The 14520-nt window shown below is 38.7% G+C and overlaps 1 protein-coding gene across 1 annotated transcript in view; it reads right to left on the minus strand.

The window, feature by feature from the left end:
• PLCH1 (phospholipase C eta 1) overlaps window positions 1-14520 on the minus strand; it is a 258562-nt gene that overhangs the window by 106472 nt on the left and 137570 nt on the right. The gene's annotated exons all lie outside the window — the stretch shown is intronic.

Here is a 14520-nt window from a genome sequence, read left to right on the forward strand (position 1 = left end):
GTTGTCACAATTCTTATTCTTCCTAAGACTGACAGATGATCCCATTTTCCCTTTGATTCTGCAAGTTATCCAGTACCCTTCCAAATATTTTTTTATTATATCAACCAGAAATAGCTTTTATTTCACAAAAATTACCAACTAATATACAGACCTATGTATAAACCATTAGAGCACTCAAAATACCTAGTTCTGAGTACCTACCTTATCAAGCAGTATGCTGTTAGAAACAACAGATAAAAGAAACACAATAAACAAACCTCAGCAACATTAGACTTCTGCTTTTTTGGCTAAATATTTTATCTTTACTAGGAAAGATAATCTCATCCAACACCTTAACATTGTATGCATAGGGTGCCTATTAAAGATCACTTCAACATAACAAATCTTCACAATTTACTCCATGAAGTCTTTCCTTCCCTCAAAGAAGTCAAGGAGGAACTGCAAAAAATTAAGTATAGTTTCAGGATTTGATACTACAAAGAAGATGAAGTATAGGTTGCGTTTACTCATTTTATCTGACATATCAAATACCCAAATAATAAAATATTACTTAAGAAGGCTGGGCGCAGTGGCTCATGACTGTAATCCCAGAACTTTGGGAGGCCGAGGCAGGTGGATCACCTGAGGTCAGGAGCTCGAGACCAGCCTGGCCAACATGGTGAAACCCCGTCTCTACTAAAAATACAAAAATTAGCCAAGCGTGGTGGCAGGCACCTGTAACCTCAGGTATTCGGGAGGTTAAGGCAGGAGAATTGCTTGAACCCGGGAGAAAGAGGTTGCAGTGAGGTGAGATCACACCATTGCACTCCAGCCTGGGTGACAGGAGCAAAACTTTGCCTCAAAAAAAAAAAAAAATTACTTAAGAAAATAAACACACAAACTTGAAATGTTCACTTTAAAGCACAGAACAAAAGTTGAGATTGAGTTTGACATAAATTAGTATATTCGGCCACCACTAAGCATCAATTTTAGGCAATGAAAGCTACATAGTTGAATTCTTGACAGCCACATTAACCATCTCACACGAGGAATTAAAGGTTCAAGACAAAACCACCAAATCAAACCAACCAAACCAAAATTCCCAGAAAAGCCTATCAGAACTTAACTGACCACTGACAATAGATCACATCAATAAACAGATGTTTATAGACCAACTCCCTGTTCCAGGCACAAGACTATTACATGAGGTGAAGCAAAGAACAAGGAGACTTTGTCTTTGACCTTAAAAAGTGTAAATTTTAAGAGAACAAAACATCTATGCAGGATACTTATTAATGGCAATTCAGAGCTGTGGTGAAGAATACGGTCTGTTTCCAGCTTGGGGTAGAAATCCACATCTGCCACTTACTAACTGTATGACTACATACAGCTAGTAACTCATTTCCTTATCTATAAAATGGGAATAATTATCTACTTCCTCAATTGAGGTAAGGATTGAATGAGTTAATTCATGTAAAGTACTGAAAACAGTAGCTGGCACATCCTAAACACTAAAAATGGTAGCTATTTGTAACAGACTGAATGTGTATTGTCCCCAAAGCCCTAACCCTCAGTGTGATGGTATTTAGAGATGGGTCTTTTGAGAGGTAATTAGAAACAGATGAGGTCATGCAAGTGGGGCCCCATGATCTCTCTCTCTCTCTCTCTCTCTCTCTTTCCTTCTTTCCCTCTCTTTCTCTCTCCACCTGCCCCCCTCCCCATGTGAAGATACAGCAAGAAGGTAGCCATCTACCTTTTCCAAGCCAGGAAAAGAGCCCTCACCAGGAAGTGAATCTGTTGGGACTCTGATCTTAGAGTTTTCAGCATCCAGCATTGTGAGAAATAAATGTCTGTTGTTTAAGCTACCCAGTCTATAGTATTTTGTTACAGTAATTCAAGCTAAGACACTGCTATAGTTTTATTGTTATTGAAATAGTTAAAAATAAATGCCCAGTCAGAAGTAAATACAGAAATACTATGGAAGGCCAAAGAAAAAGAGAATAGAGTAGGCTGGAATGGGGAGAAATGTAGTAATAAGACACCATCAATGAAGACTTGGGTATAGGAAAGGGTATGAGTTAAGAATGATCAGAAGAAAAGAGAAAAGATGAGCCTGTATCTTTGGAAGAGCGACTCAAAAGGGAATTGACAGAATGTATGATTCCATGAGCTAGATAAAACTAGGTTGTGGGGGGACTGGGGATGCTGGTTAAGATTTTGATCCACTGGCAATGAGAGGCTCACTAGATATGTCTGTTCAAAGGATTGGCTGGCTAAAAAATATAATTTAGGAAGGTGTTTCCTCGGGAAGAGAGAATAAAACAAATTATTTAAGCCAGAGTGGAAAACCGAGTTAACTATATTATCTGAGATCTAACAGCAAGGACTGCCTATGTATCTGACACAGCGTCCTCTGTTTTGTTCACAAGCCCTTTCTTTCCTTTCTCAGCTCCTTTTCCTTTCCCTGAAATGGAACTGCCATGGCTATAACAGCTCAACATTTTAACAGGAATGCTATATCTGCACATTGTTTTAGCATAAAATCATATAAATCATATAATATGATATCTATGAGACCCTGAGTCTGAAACAATAGGCTTCTTAAATTGTTTATGTAGCTGCTTTATGCTTTCTACCTGATTGCTCCCTATCACACAGAAAAGCCATTTGGATAGAGGTAAATTGAAAAATCAAGTCCACTGAAATCTTGAGAGTCATCTAACCTACTTTTCCCTTCCCCAAACAAGGTAGTTGACAATCCCTTGTAATTATAAAGCTAACCAGAGATAAAGCACCCTCAATAACTTTTTGCAACTCATTCCAGTGGGCAAAAGTCACCAACAATACAGACAAAATATTCTTCCAGTCTCATCTAGATCATTTACGTGTCAGCACAAGCCACTTTCTTCCTATTCTACCTCCAACAGAAATAATTAACAGCAGTTACCACCCCTAAAAATCATTGTTCACCCATGCTCTATTGGTAGATTTCATAAAAGAGAATAAGAATGGCTTTGCCACAGGTAAACAAGGGAAGAGTTCTAGTGGCTTAGAATGATTTAACGTCATCATACACATTTCTAGTATTGAAGGTTCTCTGAGAAAAGTCTGCAAATGCAGGTTACAAATTCTGGCAGCCGCCAATATGTGCACTATCCCTTTGATTCTACATTCTCCTTTATGGTACGCTTAAGATAGCTAAAAAAACAAGTTTATTTGGATGCAATGCAGCAACATCCAAGAATATTAAGGGAGAAACACCTACCAGCCCATCACATAGCACAAATATTGTTTGTATCTGTTATGCTCTAGACCTTCACACATGTATAAAAATGTGTTGCACTGGTTGAAATTGTGATATTTAAGCCATTTGGCACTTTGCTTTTTTCATTTGTATTATAACAGCTTTCCATGTTTCTACAGTCTTAATAATTATCATTTTAATGGCTGCCTAACAGAGTAGCATAAATATTTAAAGAGCAGAACAGATGAGTCGAAGACTATATTCCTAACTTTATTACATAGCTAGAGTTTTAAAACTCTTAATAGAGTCCCATCGATAAAAGAAAAGGCATAATAATGTGGTCTACAAGGTCTTTTTTTTTTAGATGGAGTCTTGCTCTGTAGCCCAGATTGGAGTGCAGTGGCGTGATCTCAGCTCACTGCAAGCTCCGCCTCCCGGGTTCACACCATTCTCCTGCCTCAGCCTCCTGAGTAGCTGGGACTACAGGCACACGCCACCACGCCCAGCTAATTTTTTTTGTATTTTTTGGTAGAGACGGGGTTTCACAGTGTTAGCCAGTATGGTCTCGATCTCCTGACCTCGTGATCCACTCACCTCAGCCTCCCAAAGTGCTGGGATTACAGGCGTGAGCCACCACGCCCAGCCTACAAGGTCTTTAAGAATTCAATTTTTTAAAAGAATTAAAATCAATCCTTTCTGCCACAAGCAGTTTAATATAACTAAATTTCCTTAGGGGCTATAAGGTCACTAAATCCCTCAAGCAGAAAATGCTGTAAAAACATATATGCTTTTGATTTGAAGTAACATATTAATATCATTTATGTTATATATGTGTATATCACTTTGCAATAAACATATATAATACATATATACATATATACGATTAGTATATGTCATTTGGATATAGATACACACATATGATTACTATATATCATTTGGAGGAAGGTTCCCAAGATTTCAACCAAGTATGTACGACATCTAAGAAGGTTTAATTCTTCCAATTGTGTTTGAATCAGAAATAATCACATTCTGTTAGGAACGTCACACATGCCACCTGATGCTGATTTTTTTTACAGTATTACTGAGGTGTCACTGATATGCAATAAAATTCAACTGTTTTAAATGTACAATTCACTGACTTCAGTTTATTTACAGAGTTGTGTGACAGTCTAATACGACGTTTCCATTATCCCTCATGCCCATTTGCAGTCACTCCCCATTTTTACCACAGTCCTGGACAACCACTGACCTACTTTCTATCTCCATAAATGGGCCCTTCCTGGATAGTTCATATAAATAAAACCATATAATATGCAGTCTTTTGTGCTTGGCCTTTCACTTAGCATAATGTTTTTGAGTTTTCTATGATGACTATGTTGTTTCTTATCTTCTTTTCCTTCCTCCAGCCCCGCCACATCATGCTAAACTCTTCCACTGGCACTTAGGGTAAAAATTACCCTGAATAGGAGACAGGTTGAGTAAAATAAACAATGGAGTACTATGTAAGTGTAAAAGATAATGAGGAAGATCTCTATGAACTGATACGGAGTAACTTCCAGGAGGTTTCAATAAGACAAAGTATGAATAGGCATGTATAGTATGATATCTTTTGTGTAAGAAAAGAATGGGAAATGTTTTAAATATACAAATACCTGCTTATCATTACAAAAACAAACCCAAGAAGGACAAATCAGAAAACAATGGCCCTCGTTACCTATAAGAATGAGAGAAAATCGAGTAGAAAGGATAAGAAAGGGAATGACACCACTCTTAGTATCCCACATACTTAAATCAGTAAGAGTTGGAAGGGGAACAAAACAGAAAGTAACACAGTCCTGCATCTCTTAAGGGCGAGGATACATTCTGAGAAATGTGTCATTAGGGGAGTTTGTCATTGTGTGAACATCATAGAGTGTATTTACACAGACCTAGATTGCATAGCCTATTGCATATCTAAGCTGTATGGTATAACCTACTGCTCCTAGGCTACAAATCTGTACAACATGCTACTGTATTGAATACTATAGACAACTGTAACACAATGGTAAATATTTATGTATCTAAACACAGAAAAGGTACAATAAAAATATGGTATTATAATCTCACGGGAACCACTGTCATATATGTGGTCCATTATTTACTGAAATGTCAGTATGTGGCACATGACTATAAATATATAAACAGAAAGTAATCTACACATACTCACATATATACATATTTGTGCATGTATATTTGCATGTTTGTGTATATGTATATGTTTTTATATACCTGCATATATTTCCTTGTTCTAGCCTTTGAAAAGACCAACAGGCAAAATCACTTCTAGCAGTAATTTGCACACTTGGTGCCCTGATCATTCTTTGCTACACAAGATACCTTGAGACAGATTTTCACATACAGAATCATGACCATACACTGAGATTAGGGTCATACAAGAATATCATTTGCACTCTTTTGTGAACACGTCTATTCTGGGACACTGATCACTAAACTGTGAATTAGCAGACACAAAAACAACAACAACAAACAAAACAAGTCCAGGTCCTTTGCAAGACAATCTTTTTAGTAAAAAGGTACATAAAAAATGTGAACTGATTTCCTGCCAGCTTCCACAGCATAGAGTAAATTTGAGTAATTGAAAGAGATTAGCTTCTGAAAACAATTTCATTTCTATGTGGAAAAAGTGCAAAATGATGCAGGTAATGTTTGTCAAAAAGTAAGGAAAGGGAGATTTCCTAAAACCATCAGGGCAGAAGTAAAGGGTATGTTTGTTTAATTCTCAGCACAAACTCAACACTTATTTTGGGACTTGGTACACAGCAGGTGCTGAGAGATCTAGTTTACGGCACGGCAGCTTGATAATAGCATCTGCCCAGTTTTGGGGGCACAAAGAAGGGAGCAAACAGAGTTCTGATCTGGGTTCTGTCACTGGCTGTGTGAACTTCAGAAGGTAACTGAATATCCTACTTTCCTCAACCTTTTTAAAAAGGCATTTTTCTCTATGTACTGTGAGTTTATAAAACAGCTGATCTAGCTTTCATAAATGTTATTTTATCTTTCAATGAGAAAAAATCCCAGTTCTTCTGAAAGCCTTTTAGAATAATTTTAAAGGAAGAAACTGATTAACATCTGGATGTCTTACTACAGACATGATTTTTTTTTTTTTTAATGATCTCTATATAAAACACAACTGCTTGGCTGGGTGTGGTGGCTGACACCTGTAATCCCAGCACTTTAGAAGGCCAAGGTGAGAGGATCAATTGTGCCCACGAGTTCGAGACCAGCCAGGGCCACATAGGGAGACCTGGTCTCTACAAAAAATTTTAAAAATTAGCCAGCTCTCGTGGCACAAACCTAGAGTCCCAGCTACTCAGGAGGCTAAGACGAGAGGCTCTCTTGAGTCCAGGAGGTTGAGGCTGCGGTGAGCTGTGATTGCACCATTGCACCCCAGCCTGGGAGAAAGAGCAAGATCCTGGACTCAATCAATCAATCAATAAAATATTAAGTGAAGCCATTTCTGTGAAGAGCAGTTTATATAAATAAATATATATAATACATAAACTAATTATTATAGTTTATTTATGTAAAACTGCTCTTCACAGCAAACGACTTCACTTAAAAAGCTATTCCTTGCCAGTAGTAAGGCCTTAAAGTCAAATAATATAAGCTTATGAATAAATGTGCTTACAAACAACCATGGAGTGCTTCACTCTTATTAAGTCATGATTCTTCCCAGTAAAGAACAAACAATGTGGAGTTTGTTAATTTTTCTTCATTGCCTAAATCATTCCTGTGGAGAAGACAAGATCATTTAAAAGGCTTTTAAAAACTAATTGGTTAACAGTTTGAAAATTGTTCGCGAACGTTGCATGTACGTCGTCAATATGTTTATAAACTTGATAAATACAAATGAGGAGAATTAGGTCAAAGAAAGGGTGAAAGGAATTAATCAGTAATTTGTTAAATGTCAGACCTTTTTCTATTTGTATTAAGCCCTTCCACATAACACTTTCTTTTTTAATGATGTCTATTTTATATGTAACAATTGTGTCTGTTCCATGTTTTCCATACTCATGGGAAACAAAAGGAAATACTAAAAATTCTTAACAATATAGTGGCAAGTAGGGTCACCAGAGCCACTCAGAGAAAGGAGACCCTAAACCCTGCCCAGCGAAAGGTAAGAATTTCCTGCTAGCCGGGCTTCTGGCCTCTCTCTGTGCAAACTGGTTAAGAGAATGATACAAATCACTGTTTGCCTCCTCTGCAAGGTTTTAATTAATGATAAAAAGGATTAGTGTGACAAGTCTTAGATTGTAGCGAATCTGGTGTACTTTGTGCTCTGAATTTGTCTCTCTTTGCCATTCTGTCACGGACGGCGTTCCACTGGATAAAACGCAGGCCTAGGTCTCCCGCCGGCAAGCTGGCCCAGCAGACTGGTCAGTTATAAACTTTGCTTTGGGTCCCTGAAACAAAAACTGAATGAGGTTTCCCTCTTGTTTTATGTCCTGGGGAGCATGACCCTGTGACCATGTAGAGGTACTCTCTCTTTGTCTCCACCACTTGAAGGGTGGGAATTTTCAGGTTCACATCGGTGGCTAGTCTGAAAGGAGTCAGGACACTCTTAGTTCAAATGTGTCAAGCCCTTGGGTGAGTTTTGTCTTAAAAGGTCTCATGCTACCTTAAGCCCATTTCTGAGAGTAAATTCTTGGGGATCGTAGAAATGCCTACTCTACCCCCTCTCTAGAAATATTTCTTGCTTGTATGATTTTAAAAAATAAAAAAAAAATCTGAAAAATTACCATTTGACTTTAAAGAATATTGGATTGAGTCGCTATTACAACTAAGTACACCATTAAAACAAAAAGGATTTTAGCAATCTCTTATTCTCAACAATTTTTTAAAGGTTTAAATTAAAAGAAGGATGCATTATAATGTCATCGTTAGCCTTAAAAATCATCTTAAGCAGTTAAAATCCTTTTCAAGCCCGAAAATGCCTGCTCTAGGCTCCTTCTGGGAAAAATAATGGCAATTGCCCCATGCTACAGCTCGGCAGCAAAGGCTTTGCCCTTTCGCAATGGCAGCCTGAGTTCAACTGCTGGCTTAGAGAATGAGTCCTTTCTGGTCTGTTATTTGTGTGACCTTTGCCATTTATTGATTTTTTTTTCTCTCCATGAACAACTTCTAACTTCCTGTGTTGAATTTTCCCTTCTCTGAGCTACCTTTGGGGTGATTCTAGATCTTGTAAAAACCACTTGCCCTCCCTTTGCACACCTCATGCATCTGTGGCTAAGTCATAACCTAAGTTAAGGCTTACCGGTTTCACTTGGGAAAATATCTTCGTGGGGGCAAAAAAAAAGAAGGCTTAAAAGCCAAGGGTGTCAGCTGTTTGTCCCAGCTCTAGCTGGTAAAAAGACATTTTAAAGAATTTTTTTTTAAGAAAAAAGAGCTCTAGAATTAAAAGTCAGCTTAATTAAAAACAGATATCAAAGCTATACGTATATTCAAAAGGGCTTTATGCTTTTTTCTATTCTTGAATCTTGTTTTTTGAGGAAAAAAAGTTTTCTTCTCAGTCCACTGAATTGTTTCTCCACTTACTTCTGTCTTCTTGCTACCCTTGATGCCCACAATCGAGGACTTAAGGTAATTTCTGACAGCCTGGGACTCCTTAGGAAAAACAGAGGAGGAGACCCCATTTTAGGAAAAAACTCTGTTTTCCTCATGGAACCCCAAGAACTGTAAACGGACAGATCTGCTCAAAATCTAAGACTTCGCTCTGTTTTACATTGCATCACCTGATCTTTTTTACTTTGGGGAGCATCAAAAATAACTCTGCATTATGAGGAAACTTTCAGCCTTGGTGTGTAATAGCTAGGTAAGAAATATACTTTTACAGATATAGTTTAGCCTTGGTATATAATAAGCTACGTAGGAAATATACTTTTACTACTGCTCTGTAGTAATAACCATTCACTATAAGTGGCAGTTGCTTATAGTGAATTGTTATTACCACAGGAAAACACTCCTTTCTTTGCACATTTAGATAAGAAAGCATGCTCTTGGGCATGAAGAAGGTATTGAATGGGGGAACAGGCTGATAACAGAGTGAGCTGATTGCCATTGGGTTGCTCACCAGCCTTGGAAAAATGCCTTTGCAATGAGATACACTGTGGAAGCGCTGTAATGCCTCATCCGGTTGAGCTTCCATCTTTTTGAGAACTCAGGATTCAATATACAAATGGGATCTTTAATCCCTGGTGATCTGTTTTACCTTCCAGTTGTGCCTGCTTATTATTCCCTAGAAACTGACTTCTTCCTCACCCTGTTCCTTAAAAGGCTTCACCCTAAAGCCAATAATACAATTTAAAAATTTACGTCTTTAAAGAAATCTCCATGTGTAAGAGTGTCTGCTTTTCCTGGCCAAAATGGTGTGAACTTTAAGTCACACCATTTTTTCTTGGTTTAAATAAAATGTAAATCCTCTATCTTGTTTGATCTAAGAGTTGCCCTCTTAAAAATGCAAATTTAGAGTTGCCCAGCTGACCACTGTTTAGGGCAGGAAGCAAGTAATCAAGAGACTGATGGTCTAAAATGGGAAAGACAAACTTAAAAACTGGCAAATAAAAAGCGTATTACTCTACCAGATCTACTTCTGTTTGTGTATTTATACGCGTTGCCTGTATGATATTTATATAAAAGAGCCCTAATAAATTGGCTTAAAGAAAAATGAGTACTTAAATAATATATTCTGTCAAAAAAATAAAAACATGAATGCATTTTAATTTTTTTATTATAGTAATCTTTGGTAAATAAATACAATGTTTATTTGTTTTTTTTCTTTTGAGACAGCATGTCACCCAGGCTGGAGTGCACTGGTGTGATCACGGCTCACTGCAGCCTCAACCTCCCTGGGCTCAGGTGATCCTTCCACCTTAGCCTTCCGAGTGCTGGGAGTACAGGTGCATGCCACCACACCTGGCTAATTTTTGTATTTTTTCATAAAAACAGGGTTTCACCATGTTGGCCAGGCTGGTCTCAAACTCCTGGGCTCAAGCGATCTGCCTGCCTCAGCCTCCCAGAGTGCTAGGATTACAGGCATAAGCCTCTGTTTTATTTAAAGATTATTAATAAAAATATCTTCAAAATATAGGCATTTGGGAAGAAAAGGACTAAGATGCAGCTACCATTTGGATGGACAGGACAGAGTATGGAAACTCACACCGTGAACTTCTGCTCCAAGAACCACTGCAGGAATGTGCCAGGAAGAGCAAGAGTTCACAGATCCTGTGGAAGAAACAGCTCACTCTGCAAATTCCACAAGACAGCAAAAAAACTGAGTTCCCAAAGTATAAGAGGAGAAAACCTTCCTTTGAACCTGAAAATCCAGATTATAGGAGAAGGAATTAAACTTACCTAGAGCTGAAATGAATTTAGGGAGCCAAGCAAAATATTAAAGTAGAAGAAGCAGCAGGAACAGCCCTGTAGGCACTCCCAGTCACCAGCTCCAGACTAAGGAAGCCATTCGTGACTTTATCTAACAGGGGTCCTTGGGGAAGGGATCCCACAGAACTAGGGAGGGGATCACAAGGTGAAAGAAGCTTCCAGCTGAACTTTGTAATAATTTTGACTGAGCATGAACTTTCTTGAGCAGAATCTGGAGGGACAAACAGAAATTGCTGCAGGAGCCATGGCTGACAGTGTGAGCAGGCAGGGAGGGGTGAGGCCTGAAAGCTGTGCTTGCTTTCTCAACAAGGAGGCTTGAAGCCTGGGGCAAGGTCTGAGCCTGGTACATAGACTGCCTGCATATAAACTGCATGAAGCTGCATGGGAGCTGAGTGAGGCCTGTCACTGCTAGTTTTCCCCCACTTCCCTAGAAACCAGCTCACTAGCTTCATGGAAGCTGTGAGAGGCCTGTCACTGCCAGCTTTCCCCCACTTCTCTGGAAACCTGCATGATGCAGTGAGGCAGCCATAATCACTCTTGGAACATAATTCCATCAGCCATCCCACACAGCAGCCTCAGCAAGTCCCACCCAAGGAGAGTCTGAGCTCAGACCCACCTAATCCTGACCCCACCGGATGGTATTTCTCTGCCTGCCCAGGTAGCTGAACACAAAAGACATAAAGTCTTGGAAACTTTATGGCCCTGCCCATCGCCTGAGAAACCAGAATATTTATCCTGGCCAATTTAGGGCAAGCTTATATCCTCTTTCTACTACAGCAGCTGGTGCTCTCTTGAAAGTGCCACCTCCTGACTGGAGGTCAACCAACTCAAGCAATTACAGCAACTCAAGATAGAATAACCCTGCTCCCAGGAAAGAGAAAACAATAGCAAATTTCATCACATGCAACATACTGGCTAACCAGGAGTCCTGAGTATGTCCACATGACAATTTCACTGCCACCACAACCAGCATTCAAGAAAACCAGTGCACTAAACAAAACTACAAGCAACAAATCTCACAGAGTCTACTTCATTCCCTTGCCACCTCCACCAAAGCAGGGCTGGTATCCACAGCTAGGAGACATGAAGATGCCTGACATCACAGGACTCTTTGCAGACTTTCCCCAGCACCAGCCCAGAGCCTGATGCCCCACTGGGTGGCTAGACCCAGAAGAGCAATAAGAATCACTGCAGTCCAACTCTCAGGAAGCCCCATCCCTAGGGGAAGCAGGAGAACACCACATCAAGCAATCGCCCCACGGGAAAAAAGAATCTGGACAGCAGCCCTTGAATCCCAGATCTTTCCAATGAAATAGTCTACCCAAAGGAGAAAGAACCAAAAAAGTAATTCTGGTACTATGACAAAAAAAGGTTCTATAGTACCCTCAAAAGATCACACTAGTTCCCAGCAATGGATCCAAACCAAGAACAAATCTGTGAATTGCCAGAAAAAGAGAATTCAGAAGGTAGGTCTATTATTAAGCTACTCAAGAAGATACCAGAGAAAGGTGAAAAACAAAGAAATTAAGAAAATAATAAAGGATATGAATGAAAAATTTGCCAGACAAATATATATAATAAAGTAAAAACAATCACAACTTCTGGAAATGAAAGACACTTAGAGAAATAAAAAATACACCAGAAAGTTTCAACAATAGACTAGAAAAAGTAGAAGAAAAAACTTCAGAGCTCAAAGAGAAGGGTTTTAAATTAACACAATCTGACAAAAATAAGGAAAAAAGAATTTTAAAAAAGAACAAACCTTCCAAGTAATTTGGAATTATGTTAAATGACTAACCCTAAGAATAATTGGTATTCCTGAGCAAGAAGATAAATCTAAAAGTTTGAAAAACATATTTGAGGGAACAATCATGGAAAATTTCCCTGGCCTCACTAGAGAGCTAGACATCCAAATATAAGAAGCTCAAAGAACACCCAGGAAATTAATTGCAAAAAGACCATCACCACTGGGTGCAGTGGCTCACAGCTGTAATCCCAGCACTTTAGGAGGCCAAGGCAGGCGGATCACCTGAGGTCAGGAGATAGAGACCAACCTGGCTAACATGGTGAAACCCCATTTCTAATAAAAATACAAAAAATTGGCCAGGCATGGTGGCACATGCCTATAATCCCAGCTACTCAGGAAATTGAGGCAGGAGAATCGCTTGAACCCGGGAGGCAGAGGTTGCAGTGAGCCAAGATTGTGCCATTGCACTCCAGCCTGGGCAACAAGAGCAAAACTGTGTCTGGGGAAAAAAAAAAAAAAACCATCAACTACATCGGCTAGGTACATTGTCAACAGATTATCTAAAGTAAAGGTGAAGAAAAGAATCTTAAGAGCTGTGAGGAAAAACCATCAGGTAACCTGCAAAGGAAAATCTATCAGATTAACAGAAGATTTCTCAGCAGAAACCCTATAAGCTAGTAGAAATTGGGACCCTATCTTTGGCCTCCTCAAACAAAATAATTATCAGCCAAGAATATTGTAATCCAGCAAAACTAAGATCCATAAATGAAGGGGAAATAAAGTCTTTTTCAAACAAATGCTGAGAGAATTCACCACTACCAAGCCAGCACTACAAGAACTGCTAAAAGGAGCTCTAAAATTTGAAACAAAACCTCAACACACACCAAAACAGAAGCTCCTTAAAGCATAACTCTCACAGGGCCTACAAAAAAAAACAACACAATTAAAAAACAAAACAAGGAATTCAGAAAACTAGCATGATGAATATAACAGTACATCACTTCCAATACTAATGTTGAATATAAATGGCCTAAATGCTCCACTTAAAAGATACAGGATGGCAGAATGAATAAAAATCCACCAACCAAGTATCTGCTGGTTTTAAGAGACTCACTTAACACATAAGGACACATGTAAACTTAAGGTAGAGAGGTGGAAAAAGGTATTCCATGCAAATGAACACCAAAAGCATGCAGAAGTAGCTATTCTTATATCAGACAAAACAAACTTTAAAGAAAAAACAGTTTAAAAAGACAAAGAGGGCCAGGCACGGCTCACATCTGTAATCCCAGCACTTTGGGAGGCAGATCACCTGAGGTCAGGAGTTCAAGACTAGCCTGGCTAACATGGCAAACCCCCTCTCTATTAAAAATACAAAAATTAGCCAGGCATGGTGGCGGAGTCCTGTAATCCCAGCTACACAGGAGGCTGAGGCAGGGAGAATTGCTTGAACCTGGGAGGTGGAGGTTGCAGTGAGCAGAGATCAGGCCACTGCACTCCAGCCTGGGTGACAGAGCAAGACTCCATCTCAAAAAAATAAATAAATACAAATAAAAAAACAAAAAGGAACATTAAATAATGATAAAAGGATTAGTCCAACAGAAAAATATCACAGTCCTAAATATATATCTTCCTAAAACTGTAGCTCTCAAATTTATTAAACAATTACTACTAGACAAGAAATTGACGAACAACAACACAATAATACTGTGGGACTTCAATCCTCCACTGACAGCACTAGGCAGGTCATCAAGACAGAAAGTCAACAAAGAAACAATGGACTTAAACTACACCCTAGAACAAATGGAACAGTTATTTACAGAACATCTTACCCAACAACTGCAGAATATGCATTTTTTTCTTCAGCACATGGAACATTCTCCAAGACAGATTATATGATAGGTCATGAAAAAAGTCTCAATAAATTTAACAAAATAAAAATTATACCATGTACCCTTTAAACCACAGTGGAATAAAATTGGAAATTAACTCCAAAAGAAACCCTCAAAACTATACAAATACATAGAAATTAAATAATCTGCTCCAGAATTAACTTTGAGTCAACAATAAAATCCAGGTGGAAATTTAAAAATTATTTGAACTAAACAAT

This window comes from Hylobates moloch, unplaced genomic scaffold (genome assembly GCF_009828535.3).
Source record: "Hylobates moloch isolate HMO894 unplaced genomic scaffold, HMol_V3 SCAFFOLD_13, whole genome shotgun sequence".
In the NCBI taxonomy this organism is placed as follows: domain Eukaryota; kingdom Metazoa; phylum Chordata; class Mammalia; order Primates; family Hylobatidae; genus Hylobates; species Hylobates moloch.